The 13054-nt window shown below is 43.4% G+C and overlaps 1 protein-coding gene across 1 annotated transcript in view; it reads right to left on the reverse strand.

Annotated features, from left to right (window-relative positions):
* The window catches only part of NETO2 (neuropilin and tolloid like 2), a 40738-nt gene that overhangs the window by 26972 nt on the left and 712 nt on the right, over positions 1 to 13054 (reverse strand). The window lies entirely within an intron of this gene.

Below are 13054 nucleotides of genomic sequence, written 5' to 3' on the forward strand. Positions count from 1 at the left end.
GGCCCCAGAGCCACATATGTTTTGTGTATTGCATTGTTCTAGCGTTAGGCCTCACACAGAAGCTTAGCACAAGAGGTGCAGACTAGGGATTGTTGCTTCACAGCATTGCTGCAACTTGAGGCATTATAGTGCTCCATACACTGCAGCTGTGGTTCAGGTTCTCTCAGACTTGTCGCAGGACTACTGTAACTAGATTCACAAGACCAACAGCCTCACTCTGGCATGCAATCTACACAAACTTTTATTGTTCCACAACACCACTCGGGCAACTCCCTATGAGGTGTTTAAACCCAAGGGCCATGGATAACCCATGGATAAAATGCGTCGGATGTTGCTTGTTGAGCAGGGCTGTTGTGGAACAATAAAGATTTGTGCAGATCATATTCCAGAGTGAGGCTGTTGGCGTTTTGGATCTACTGCTGGATTATTGCTTCCTGGGCATCACATTTGTACACTATAAGACCTATAAGAGTGACATAGCGGAAGGTGGGCAGACTCTCCTACCAGTGCCAAAGTCCCACCCTGGTGATGTCCTTGCATACAATGCAGGAATATTGGCCCTCCATTGTACACAAGACCATCAGCCGGATGGAGCTTTAGAGAAGAGGCTTTAGGGACAAGTTGCACAAATGGAGGAGAGAACGAAGAATAAGGTTATTAAAACATAGTCCCCTACATCCCTAGGCAAAAATGTGTATTTAACCCCTCCATTGTGAGTAGAGGAGGGGTGGTTGGGCACTGCATTGGCAGTTTTTTTCTTAATTCCGCTTCGAGAAAGGACTGATACTGCAACGTCTCCGTATAATGGAGTGAATTGCATGTTATTCTGCTGCTGACATGTAGGCATTAAAAGAACAATTTTCTTCTTTTAAATTGGAAGTCCCCCTGAGCAGGTTACATGTGAAAATTGTTAGGTTAATCAGCTGAATGTGCTGCTGTGACTGCAAAATGCACATTAAATTATGAGGCTCATGGGGGGGTGGGGGGGAGAACTGATGTAACTATTTTGTAACAATGTTTCCTACAAAGTGCTATATAATACTGTATAACAGTGATGATTTATAAACATAAAAACATAAATATATAAAATATCATAAACACTGTATGCAGGGTTCTGGGTACGGGCTGTGCTGAGACTACTAGTGCTTTGATGACTACATCCTTTGCAACATCTGTTGCTATAGAAGAGGCAACAAGGCAACATCCGAGTATGTCATCTCTGTTGCGTGACCCCAGACATGGGCCTTTTCTGGGCCGGAGGAAGTGCAGTCTAGGTGCTCAGACAAAGGCGCCATTTACATCTGTGCACACACTGAACAAAGCTGAGCTGACGTACCAGGAAAGTTAATGATGTGTGCTGGGAAGGGATGGAGAATCCTACATCAGCCAAGACCAGGAGATTATCTGGCTGTCGTCGCCGTTAACCCTTCTTTTAATTCATTTGAGATCTCCTCTTCCTCTGCAAGCAAAGCTGTCTGAAAATGGGCCTGACGTGGATGTAAACCCTAAACGGCTGAAGTTTAGTTTGCTAAAGCGTCATGTTTCATTAAAAATGAATAAATATATTAATATAATACTTGTTTTAATCTTCTTTTATAATTTTTCTATTTAATTATGTTAAAATGTGTATTCTTGCAACAATTGATAATTGATAATGTTATCTTAATGGTTCCCTTCTGCAAACCAGAAGAGGAGGATGGCAGAAGAGGCTGAATCACTTCCTATCTCTTGGGCCCCATTCACACTTGAGCTGAGCATCTTTGGTTTTTTTTAGCTTTGCTACGGCCATTTTTGTGCATGTTTCAGGCTTGAGCATTTTATTTTAATTGTAGCCAATGCAAAGTTATTAATTAGACAAAAATGTTTTTTGGGCACACCCATTGAAGTTTTGGATGCCAGAGCACTTGACTCTGCTCCAGATGAGGCTCATGTACTTTTTTGAGCTACAGGCGTTTTGCTGCAAGAGGCAGAACACTCAGGTGTGCACAGGCAGGGCTGGATTAAGAGCATTATGGTCCTGGTGCTGTCGGTTTGGTCGGACTGGAGGTAGCAAAGACGGCTCTCTAAATAGGAGGCTGCTCGTTCCTCGCTGGGGCTTTGCGGGGTGGCCACCTAATATGCCTGATTAGACAGCTTCCAGTGCCTCTGCCTGATTGTGTTCAGCCCGGATTGCCATTGGGCATACTGAAGCGATCTGGGCTGTCCGGGACTATTTTCTGGCGCTCCCCTATGATAATCCAGCCCTGTGCACAGGGGCCACTAAAAACCAATTGCATCTGGGAGCTCCGGAATGCCATTCAGGTCTGGGAGCCATATACATATATTACTAAAGCTGAGGCTCCCTGACCCGAATGGCATTTGGGAGCTCCCGAATGCAATTCGGAAATTTGGATCCCGAATGCCATTAGGGTCTAGGAGATTCAGCTTTGCTATTATCTGTATATGGTTTTCTATGGTATTCGTAACGAATATTCGTAAACTCATCCGAAACTAACGAAAATTCAGCTTTTGCCTGAATCCGAAACCCGAACCGAATTGAATTTCGGATCCGAATTCTGAAAAAATAACAAAATAACCAAATCGAATTTTTCCGCAGCTTACATGTCTACTTGGAAGAATGAACAGGTATTCTTGTTATGGTAAACCGTACTCTTTATGGACGTCCCTCTTTAACTGCCGATCTCCTGCAAGTTAGATCCTAAGATAAAGCCATCTTCATTTTTCAGTCCAGGTTCCCTTTGAGGTTTAGTGAAATATCCTAAATTTCGGCAGTGGGACACACAGTATGGAATATTTCCATGCATTGTGGTTATTTACTCCGTACGACTTTTCGGTACTGGGAAGATCTCTGGTGTCTGGAAAGGATTCGGAACGTCCGGGTGGAATTGAGCCATTCTGACAGTAATGTGAAATGATGAATAAAACTGTAGAACATCTGGAAACACAGCGCTCCTTGCATCTGTTCTACGCAATGGCTGAATGCTAATATGGAGAGCGGCCCCAAAACAACTGTATGGACCACTTCTAGTATATTGTGTATCGGTATAGAATATTTTATACATTCATATTTTATTCTAAAAGTTTCTGTAACCTGGAGAAGGAAATAATAAACTGTCTTAAGCAACAATGTATCTGTTGTAAGGGAAATAGTAAATGTGATTGTGGTGACCATACTTTTGGCCTTGGGGACTGAAGGTTCTGTGTGATTCTATCTCCTGTGTGTCTAATAAGTGAATGTATATTGTCTACATGACCAGATATCCTTATGTGTTCTTCCAAATGGTATATTATTGGGCTCTGTATGTACTGTCTTCCTCACTTTGTAATGAATTCATAAGGGGTTCAATTATAGGTCGGATGCCATTCACGTGGCACTAGCACCCCTAGATGTCGCTGGGATTCCTATACTAGGGGTGCTACTGCTAACTTTTAAAAATCAACCCATAAGTGCCCCATACATGTGTATTTTGGCTGCTTTAAATAACCCTCAAGCTCTTTTTTATCGTAAGACACATGGGCGCCGACCATTCCATCTCAGCAGGGCATCCTAGACGGATCCTCTGATGAGTGGAATCAGAGCAGAAAGGGATGTCACATGTGGGACATTGATGTCCATTGCAATTTGTCCTCCATCTTGGGATGGAGGAAATATGGTCCAATATAATCAGTATAAGTGGCCGGATGTAAAAGAAGGCCTGGACACAAACTTTTGCATTCCTAAATGGATCATTGATGGATATAGATGGACCTACATCTGCTTATATCCAGCCTTCCCAGAGAATGCATTGCACAATTGATGGCTATAGGTGGACCTACATCTGCTTTTATCCAGCCTTCCCAGAGAATGCATTGCACAATTGATGGATATAGGTGGACCTACATCTGCTTCTATCCAGCCGCCCCAGACATGAATTGCACAATTGATGGATATAGGTGGACCTACATCTGCTTATATCCAGCCTTCCCAGGGAATGCATTGCACAATTGATGGCAATAGGTGGACCTACATCTGCTTTTATCCAGCCTCCCCAGGGAAGGGATTGCACAATTGATGGATATAGGTGGACCTACATCTGCTTATATTCAGCCGCCCCAGACATGAATTGCACAATTGATGGATATAGGGGGACCTACATCCGCTTATATCCAGCCTTCCCAGGGAATGGATTGCACAATTGATGGCTATAGGTGGGCCTACATCTGCTTATATCCAGCCTCCCCAGGGAATGGATTGCACAATTGATGGATATAGGTGGACCTACATCTGCTTTTATCCAGCCACCCCAGGCATGAATTGCACAATTGATGGATATAGGGGGACCTACATCCGATTATATCCAGCCTCCCAGGGAATGGATTGCACAATTGATTGCTATAGGTGGACCTACATCCGATTATATCCAGCCACCCCAGGGATTGGATTGCATTCCATTTTTTATCCATCTAAGGGCGGATCGAAAGAGGACTCAATGACCATGTGAAAAAAAATTAAATATCCAGTACGTCTCTGCATCACATGCACATTTCATCATGTTTTGTCTTTTCAAAAAGGTTGCAAGTACAGAAAGTTAGCAGGCCCCCCCTCCTCACTTGCACAATCCGGTGTACACCTCTATCATGGCCCACTGCCAACTTGACGGCTAAAGTACTGGTCTGAGCTGGAACCCATCAGAGCAGCTTCTGTGTGAATGATCAGTGGATCCAATTCCTTGACACTGGTAGCTGGGGTAGATGGGGTCTGGCAGGTCGTGGTGGATCGACTACTGCTGGAAACCCACAAGCTCACCATCTCTTCATTAAAGTCATTTAAAAAGATACAACGTGCCTACAGCATCCAATAAGATTGTCCTGACTCTCACTGTCATTAACACAGATGTAGAAGCTATAGATGAATGCATCTTTTTTTTTTTTTGCATGTAAATTTTTCTTTATTTGCGAGCAAAGTATAGTACAACATGCATGTAGTGTCAAGGTCACAAGGCATAAAAAATACAAATGACTAGTGAATAATAACAGAACACTAAGTCAAGTAAAAGGTGAAACAGTCTCTAGTGATACAGCGATAGACCTTGTTATGTGCGGGAAAGGTTTCCGTAAAGACCAGTTTGCAAATGAATACACAACAATGAAACAAAACTGTACACCAATGTCTAGATGGCAACATCAATACAGGCTGGAAATATAACAGTTGGTGCAATAAAGAAGAGTAACCACAGTATCCATAAATTCACGTGATCATTGAGCCGAAGTGTTGAGAGGTGTTGAGTGCAAGAGAAGACTCCTGGGGAAGGAGTTATGATTCGGGATTCCACGTGGTGGAACTAAATCTAAGCGGATGGGAATGTTTGCAAAACATCTCAAAGGACATCGAGAGCACCTAATGAGTTAGCTAGCTTGGCAGTACGGAACCATTTGGAAAGATGAATGCATCTTGTAGATAACGTTTACACTTTGCACCAACATCAAATGCTTGTCCCATATATCACAAGGGGACACATACCTGGTCTTAAAGGGCCACTTACAGAAATACTTTAAGACTGAACTTCAGCCTTCCCTTCAGTCTCGCACAGCTGTACTGGCTCCTCCTGTACTGCAATTGCTTGCTCTATGAATGAACAGAGGAAGCCCTGGGTGTCTTTGCTTGAATTTTACACAGTGCTGAGGACTCTTTCCCTGCCGCCATGTGACAGTTCTGGTTGCCTTAGCTGTCATTTGCCAACCACTAGCATATGGAGGGGAGTGAGTCACATTCACATGCAGATGAGTGTGTGCATGGAGGGACGCGGTACAGAACATCCTCCTAAAAATTCTAGGTATCTGGCTTCAATATGCAGAGAAAGTCCTGGGTTACTATCATTCAGATCAGGCGGGTGAAGTCAAAACTTGCCCCAAGTCAGTGACTGGGAAGGTGCTAGAGCTATTGGATCTGCAGACAGCCAAGAAATTGTCATTTTCAGAAGGAAAGGTAAATAATGGCAGCCTACATACAAGCTCCCAACAGGGTTTCTTTATATTTAGGGTGTCTTGAGGTTATGGGTTCATTTTGTGGATTAGGTTTACAGTTTGGTTTGGGATTAGAGGATCCATTAAAGTTAAGAGTCAATAAGTGATCATCTTTGTATTCAGACGTGATATGATCATTTTTTGAAGTGTGATGAACACATACAATGAAATCTATCCTTCTAAAAATTCGTACTCCAATGTTTCTTCCACTATGAATCCCTTTGGAAAAATAAAAACCCAAAACTTGCATAGGGTATAAACTCAGTGAATGGCTTCATGTCCAATAATGTTGGGCTGGGAGCCATTTATGGGCCAAAATGGTCATTTCCACTGGACACAAACCAACCAAAAATCCCTAATTTCACCAAATTCATTCTCACACCAATCCTGACATGTTACGTCACATTAGATGACTGAAGGTATACACAGAAAATACAGATGGCACCAGGTTCAATACGACACATCAATCATTCACTTTTCTACTAGAGAGAAGAGGGAGTAGAAAGGCAAGAGATGGATTGCTTGTTATGACGGTGGGGTTTCCAGTGTAACCTTACATCAGTCATATGTGACATTTACGGTTAGTCTACAAATACGCACCACCACAATCATTTAGGATGATAAGGAACAACCCCCAAGAACCAATCAGACATCATCTTTCTCTAATGCAGCCGTTCTCAACCAGAGTTCCGTGGAAGGCTAGGGTTCCTACAGTGGTTGCTAGAGGTTCCTTGAGCAATTTCTGCCAGAATAAGATAACATATGGCTATCAGATAGGTTACCACTGGCAAGGATCTTTTCAGATATCTGTAAGGGGGAGGGGGCATTCTTTCCACTGACCATGCAATGAGTACCTTAGTCACCAACCACCAATCTAAGGGAATCCTTTTCCACTGACCACCAATGAAATGGATCTCTTAACTGACCACCAATGTAACAGACCACTTTCCTGATCACCAATCTAATGGACCACTTCACTGACCATCAATGTTAATGGGGTCTTCACTGAACACCATTGGTAACTGACTGCTTTACTGACCACCAACGTTAATTGGGTCTTCACTGAACACCAATGTTAATGGACTATTTCACTGACCAGCAGTGTTATTGGGGTCTTCCCTGACCACCAGTGTTAATGGACTACTTCACTGACCACCAGTGTTAATGAGGTCATCACTGACCACCAGTGTTAGTGAGGTCATCACTGACCACCAATATTAATGGGGTCTTTACTGACCACCAATGTTAATGGACTACTTCACTGACCACCAATGTTAATTGGGTCTTCACTGAACACCAATGTTAATGGACTACTTCCCTGACCACCAAAGTTAATGGACTACTTCACTGACCACCAATGTTAATGGACTACTTCACTGACCACCAGTGTTAATGGACTACTTCACTGACTACCAGTGTTAATTGGGTCTTCACTGAACACCAATGTGAAGGAACACTACCATTTTTACAGTCTGACTTTCTATTTTGTCTATTATTACTAATATATATATACTGTATATAGTCTCATTTCTTTTTTTTTTTTTTTTTGTCATATGATTTTTTCATATAGAGCAGCCCAGGGTGCCAAATATGCCACATTCTTTATTCTTTTATTAATCCTTATTGTCACATTTTAGTGTACACTTTAATGCTCCATGGGCTGTTCATATCATGATAAGCAGGGATTCCCTGTGACCTAAAATATGCTTCAAGGGTTCCTCCATGTTAAGAGGGTTGAGAAAGGCTGATCTAATACAATGAAGTCATATTGGATTGGTTGCTATTGGCTGCACCATATCAGTGCTGTGCAATTCCTGCACCCAAAAAAAATGCTTTTCAGATGCCTCTGCCTGCATAGAAATGGTTATTCTACAGCATTTTATCTCATTTTGTCCCTGAAATAAAGGAAGGAATCAGAATTCCTTTGATGTGCCTATAAAATACAGGATACACAATGGACATTGGCCACTAAAAGTGTAATTTGCAGCAGGGACACTTCAGATCAAAAAGATGTCACACTGGTGGGATTTATGAACACAATACAGACAGCATAGGCGATCTGTGACTAGCACAGCAGCTCTGGGATCTTGGTTCAGTCACCAGCAGGGCTCTATCAGATACATTCTGTATGGTTTCTATGTGTTTCCTACCATAATTAATTCAAATTTCCAGCAGGGTCATTAGACTTTGCTTTATCTGACTCTATAGAGTAGCATTTCTCAACCCTTTTTCAGTCATGGCACCCTTTAAAGGATGCAAAATCTTGAGGTACACCAGTCTAAAATGTAAACAATTATGTGTGATCCCTCCAAAATCCATACCAGACCCTTACCACATATAGGGGTCTGGTATGGGGTTTAAGCGAGGACCCCATGCAAAAACACCAAAAATGTGGGGTTTCCCCTTAACATCAGAGTCCTCCCTTCACATTATGAGCCTCTTCACATCAGATCCCCCCTTCACAACAGATCTCCCCTTCACATCAGATCTCCCCTTCACATCAGATCTCCCCTTCACATTAGGAGCCCCTTCACATCATAGCTCCCCTTCACATTAGGAGCCCCTTCACATCATAGCTCCCCTTCACATTAGGAGCCCCTTCACATCAGATCTCCCCTTCACATTAGGAGCCCCTTCACATCATAGCTCCCCTTCACATTAGGAGCCCCTTCACATCATAGCTACCCTTCACATTAGGAGCCCCTTCACATCAGATCTCCCCTTCACATTAGGAGCCCCTTCACATCATAGCTCCCCTTCACATTAGGAGCCCCTTCACATTGGAGCCCCCCTTCACATTAGGGGCCCTTTCACATCAGATCCCCCCTTCACATTAGGAGCCCCTTCACTTTAGAGCTCCCCCTTCACATTGGGAGCTCCTTCACATCAGAGTCACCCATTCACATTAGGAGCTCCTTCACATCAGAACCCCCTCTTCACATTTAGAGCCCCCCAGAATCCCCCCACCCCTTTCACATTAGGAGCCCCTTCACATCAGAACCCCCTCTTCACATTTGGAGCCCCTTCACACCAGGAGCCCCCTTCATATCAAGAGAACTCCTTTCACACCAGGAGCCCTCTTCACAGGAATTACTCTGTGTGAACATTTCAAGGCACCCCAGAGGAAGGTAGAAGGCACCCTAGGGTGCCGTGGAACCTTGTTTGAGAAAGGCTGCTATAGAGTGTCACCTGGGACATTAGACTGTCAGCTCCTTTGCAGCTGATGAGAATAGCTCAGTGACGGTCCTCTCTATGGGAGGATATATTGGTACTATACCAACGATTACATTTAAATTGCCATTAATGTTGACACAGAATTTTTAGAATTAGTTTTAATCTCAAACTGATTACAGAATTGTGAAAAAAATGACCTTTTATGCTATCTGATCCCCATTCCCCACCAAAAACCCGGGGTACAAAATCTGATGTCACCATAAGGTGCTCACTCCATAGGCTCACCGCACACGTTGCAATCTGATCGTACGATGTCCTCTAGATATACCAACAACTATTGCCTGATTGGATACAAAATAAATGGATAGATTAGGTAGGTAGGTGCTCATAGTACACAGTTTGGGTAACTTGTTTAAAGGGAACCTGTCATGACAGATGTATGGGAGCTGCCACTGCTCAGTGGCTTTGAAGGTGCAGGCTTGGGCTGTCATCCTGAGCCTTGCATTACTACCTAATGAATCACCGCAAGCTTTTTCTAGGTCGGGGACTTACTGTGTAGGAAAGAAGGGATAAATATGACCGCCACGGTCAGCAATGGCAGCTCCCACGTGCCTATCATGACAGACTCACTTTAATATAATGAACAGATGTACCCATATACTGTATGATACATACACAGAGTGGGAATGGGGTAGCGGAATTATGACTGCACCCATTAAGCCACTGACCTTTGGAGTTCAGTCACATTAGGCTATCTCTCATTGATGCTCCAGATACACATGCCAATTATCAGGTCCTAAATGAGGACCTAACTAATCTATCCAATCAATCTGTATCCAATCAGGTGGGCTCTTGCACTATATAGTTGTTGGTAGAGCTAAAGAGAATTGTATAAGCAGAATGTAACGCGTGCGGTGAGCTTTAGACCTACCAACCCTATGTGATATGAGGGCAAACCCAAACAATTCAACGGTCCCTTGTACTTCATAGTTGATAGTAGATCTAAAGGAGATTGTACAATCAGATTGCACAGTGGTCATCTTAAAGCTGATTGCACAGAGATTGTACGGTCAGACTGTAATATCTATAGTGAGCCTTAAGTACCAGGATTTTAATTTGCCATAATCTCTCGGTGTTGGGGCTAGGTTTGCCACCTGTCCAGGATTCACCCAAACAGTTCGGGTTTTGAATGCTGTGTCCGGGTTTCATGGCAGCAGAAACCCAGACACAAGATGTCAGGCAGTCAGGGGCAACCAAAATTAAGATAGGGGCTACTGGCCCCCCCACTGAAAATAGTCTCAACTGTGATATTTACATATGAATAATCCGCGACTCATTCTCTCAAGAACAAATGTCTGCGCATCGCTAGAGTGTTTGGGTTCGCTTGAAGAAAAGTTGGCAACCCTAGTTGGGGCTTCCATACACAGACAGGTATCTGCCTCCGATTGACTGGTGCTAAGAATCTTGCCAGTCCTTACTTGAACTGCATGCAGCTGCTGAACACAACGTTACTATGTACAAAGCACATTCCATTCCCTTTTCTCTGGAGCTCAGTCACAGACATTTTCCCACAGGCTGAAAAATACTCACATTCAATACATTCCTCGATAATTCAGAATGAACCTCCATCATGTACTCAGAATGCGAAGATCGTTTGCAAAGAGTGGCGGTTGAACAGGACAATCGGTGAGCTGCAGATTTTTGGATTCACCTGAACCTTTACACACAGATCTGCCCGGGGCGAATCAGATCTGATGAATCGTATGATTCTCAGCAGACTGAAGAAATCTGCATAAATGGGCTGTGCCCCATCAACGCATAGGACACAGAATACATGGCAAGTAATCGGTTCTGTGCATGACAAGTCCTATTTGGGGATTTAATATGTGGATCCTTTATAAGAACACCCAGAATATCGTTTTCTGATCGCTGGTACCACTTTGAGCAAATATTATATCAATTCTGGATCAGAGATCTGTCAAACAATTCAGTCGCTGACATTTGGGAAAACTGGATCAGCCTCATCATGGTCATACACAGGGAACTTTTTGTATCAATTTCAACCAGCTGTCAATTACAAAAATTAATGAAAGGGTCAACCCAACCTACCACCATGCCTGGCCTATTGATATTCAATATGACCTAAGTCCACAAAACCAATTATTGGTCCTATCTCTTCCAAAGTGGTCTTCAAGACCACAAAACCAACTTTTGGTCCTATCTCTTGCAAGGTGGTCTTCAAGTCCACAAAACCAATTCTTGGTCCTATCTCTTCCAAGGTGGTCTTCAAATCCACAAAACCAATTATTGGTCCTATCTCTTGCAAGGTGGCAAGGTGGTCTTCAAGTCCACAAAACCAATTATTGGTCCTATCTCTTCCAAGGTGGTCTTCAAGTCCACAAAACCAATTCTTGGTCCTATCTCATGCAAAGTGGTCTTCATGTCCACAAAACCAATTCTTAGTCCTATTTCTTCCAAGATGGTCTTTAAATCCACAAAACCAATTCTTGGTCCTATCTCTTCCAAAGTGGTCTTCAAATCCACAAAACCAGTTTTTGACCCTATCTCTTCAAAGGTGGTCTTTATGTCAACAAAACCAATTCTTGGTCCTATCTCTCGCAAAGTGGTCTTTCAGTCCACAAAAAACAATTAGCAGTCCTATCTCTTCCAAAGTGGTCTTCAAATCCACAAAACCAATTTTTGGTCCTATCTCTTGCATGGTGGTCTTTGGGGGGGAAAAGGAGGAGAGAGGAGCTATGCAGAGAAGGACAGGGAAGAGTAGTGCTCTGGGTAAGATGGAATCTTGTCCACACAGCTGCTGCATCTTCCTCTGTTGGCATTTTGGCGTCTGTCTAGGGTCGGTCCTGTGTGCACAGGGGATGCCTTCCCTATAGTCCCATATGCAGCTCCTACCCTGCACAGCACCTTTCTCCATCTCTCCCACATATATTTACCTATAGGAGTAACATGACTATACATACCATTGTGAACAGTAACACTGCCCTAATCCAGTATGTCTGTAACCTGTTTTGCAGGAATGGCGCCAGGCAATGAGAACTTGTCCCTGCAAATTTCCGTCCCTGGATGGTCACGACTAGCTGTTCAGTAAAACACCCAGATTGAGTCCTTTCTAATTTATAATTCAGAATCTGGGATTGTTTTCTTTTTTTGGCAGGAAGCATTTGAAATCCAACAGCAATGAAGCAGCTTTATTCAATAAGGCAATGTAAAACGTATTGACTGTGTGCAAAGTGCAGTAACCCTTGGCAGGCAATCGGCATGGCTCATTTTACGACATTAACCGAGCTGTGGTTGCTGTAGGTTACTGCATTGTGTACATTGCCTTTACATATGGCACCAGTCCAATTTAATAAATGTATAAAACATGTATTAGTTATAGAGTACCAAATGTTGGGCTATGACACTACCATGCCATGGGTATAGGACCAGCAGCTCAAGTGCCAGGGATTCCTGTAGATGGCTATAGATATGTTTCCAGTTCCACTAAGCCCCCAATTCTATCGATCTGTACCTTAGAAATTGGAGAAGGGTTGTTCCAGTAGAGGGCAGTCAAAGACCAACAACCCGATGTTGTATTGCCCAGTGTTGAAGAGGGACTGATACCTGTACATGGCATTATAAAGCACGCATCTCGGTGCATCCTTGTCAGACACTGTGTGACTGACCGGGGCACAGCTACCCCAGTGCCACGACTGGCATCACAGTGCAATGCCAGGGATGATTTATAAGCTCAGGGACAAGTCATAAGCAGCTTACATCTCATGATTACACCTAGAATGAATTATTTGGATGCAGTATAGGGTGATGTGCAAATCGGGGTGCAAGTCATGTCTATGTATTGGATGGGGGTGGGGGG

The sequence above is a fragment of the Nanorana parkeri genome, unplaced genomic scaffold, assembly GCF_000935625.1.
Source record: "Nanorana parkeri isolate BGI_ZX_2015 unplaced genomic scaffold, ASM93562v1 scaffold6, whole genome shotgun sequence".
In the NCBI taxonomy this organism is placed as follows: Eukaryota; Metazoa; Chordata; class Amphibia; order Anura; family Dicroglossidae; genus Nanorana; species Nanorana parkeri.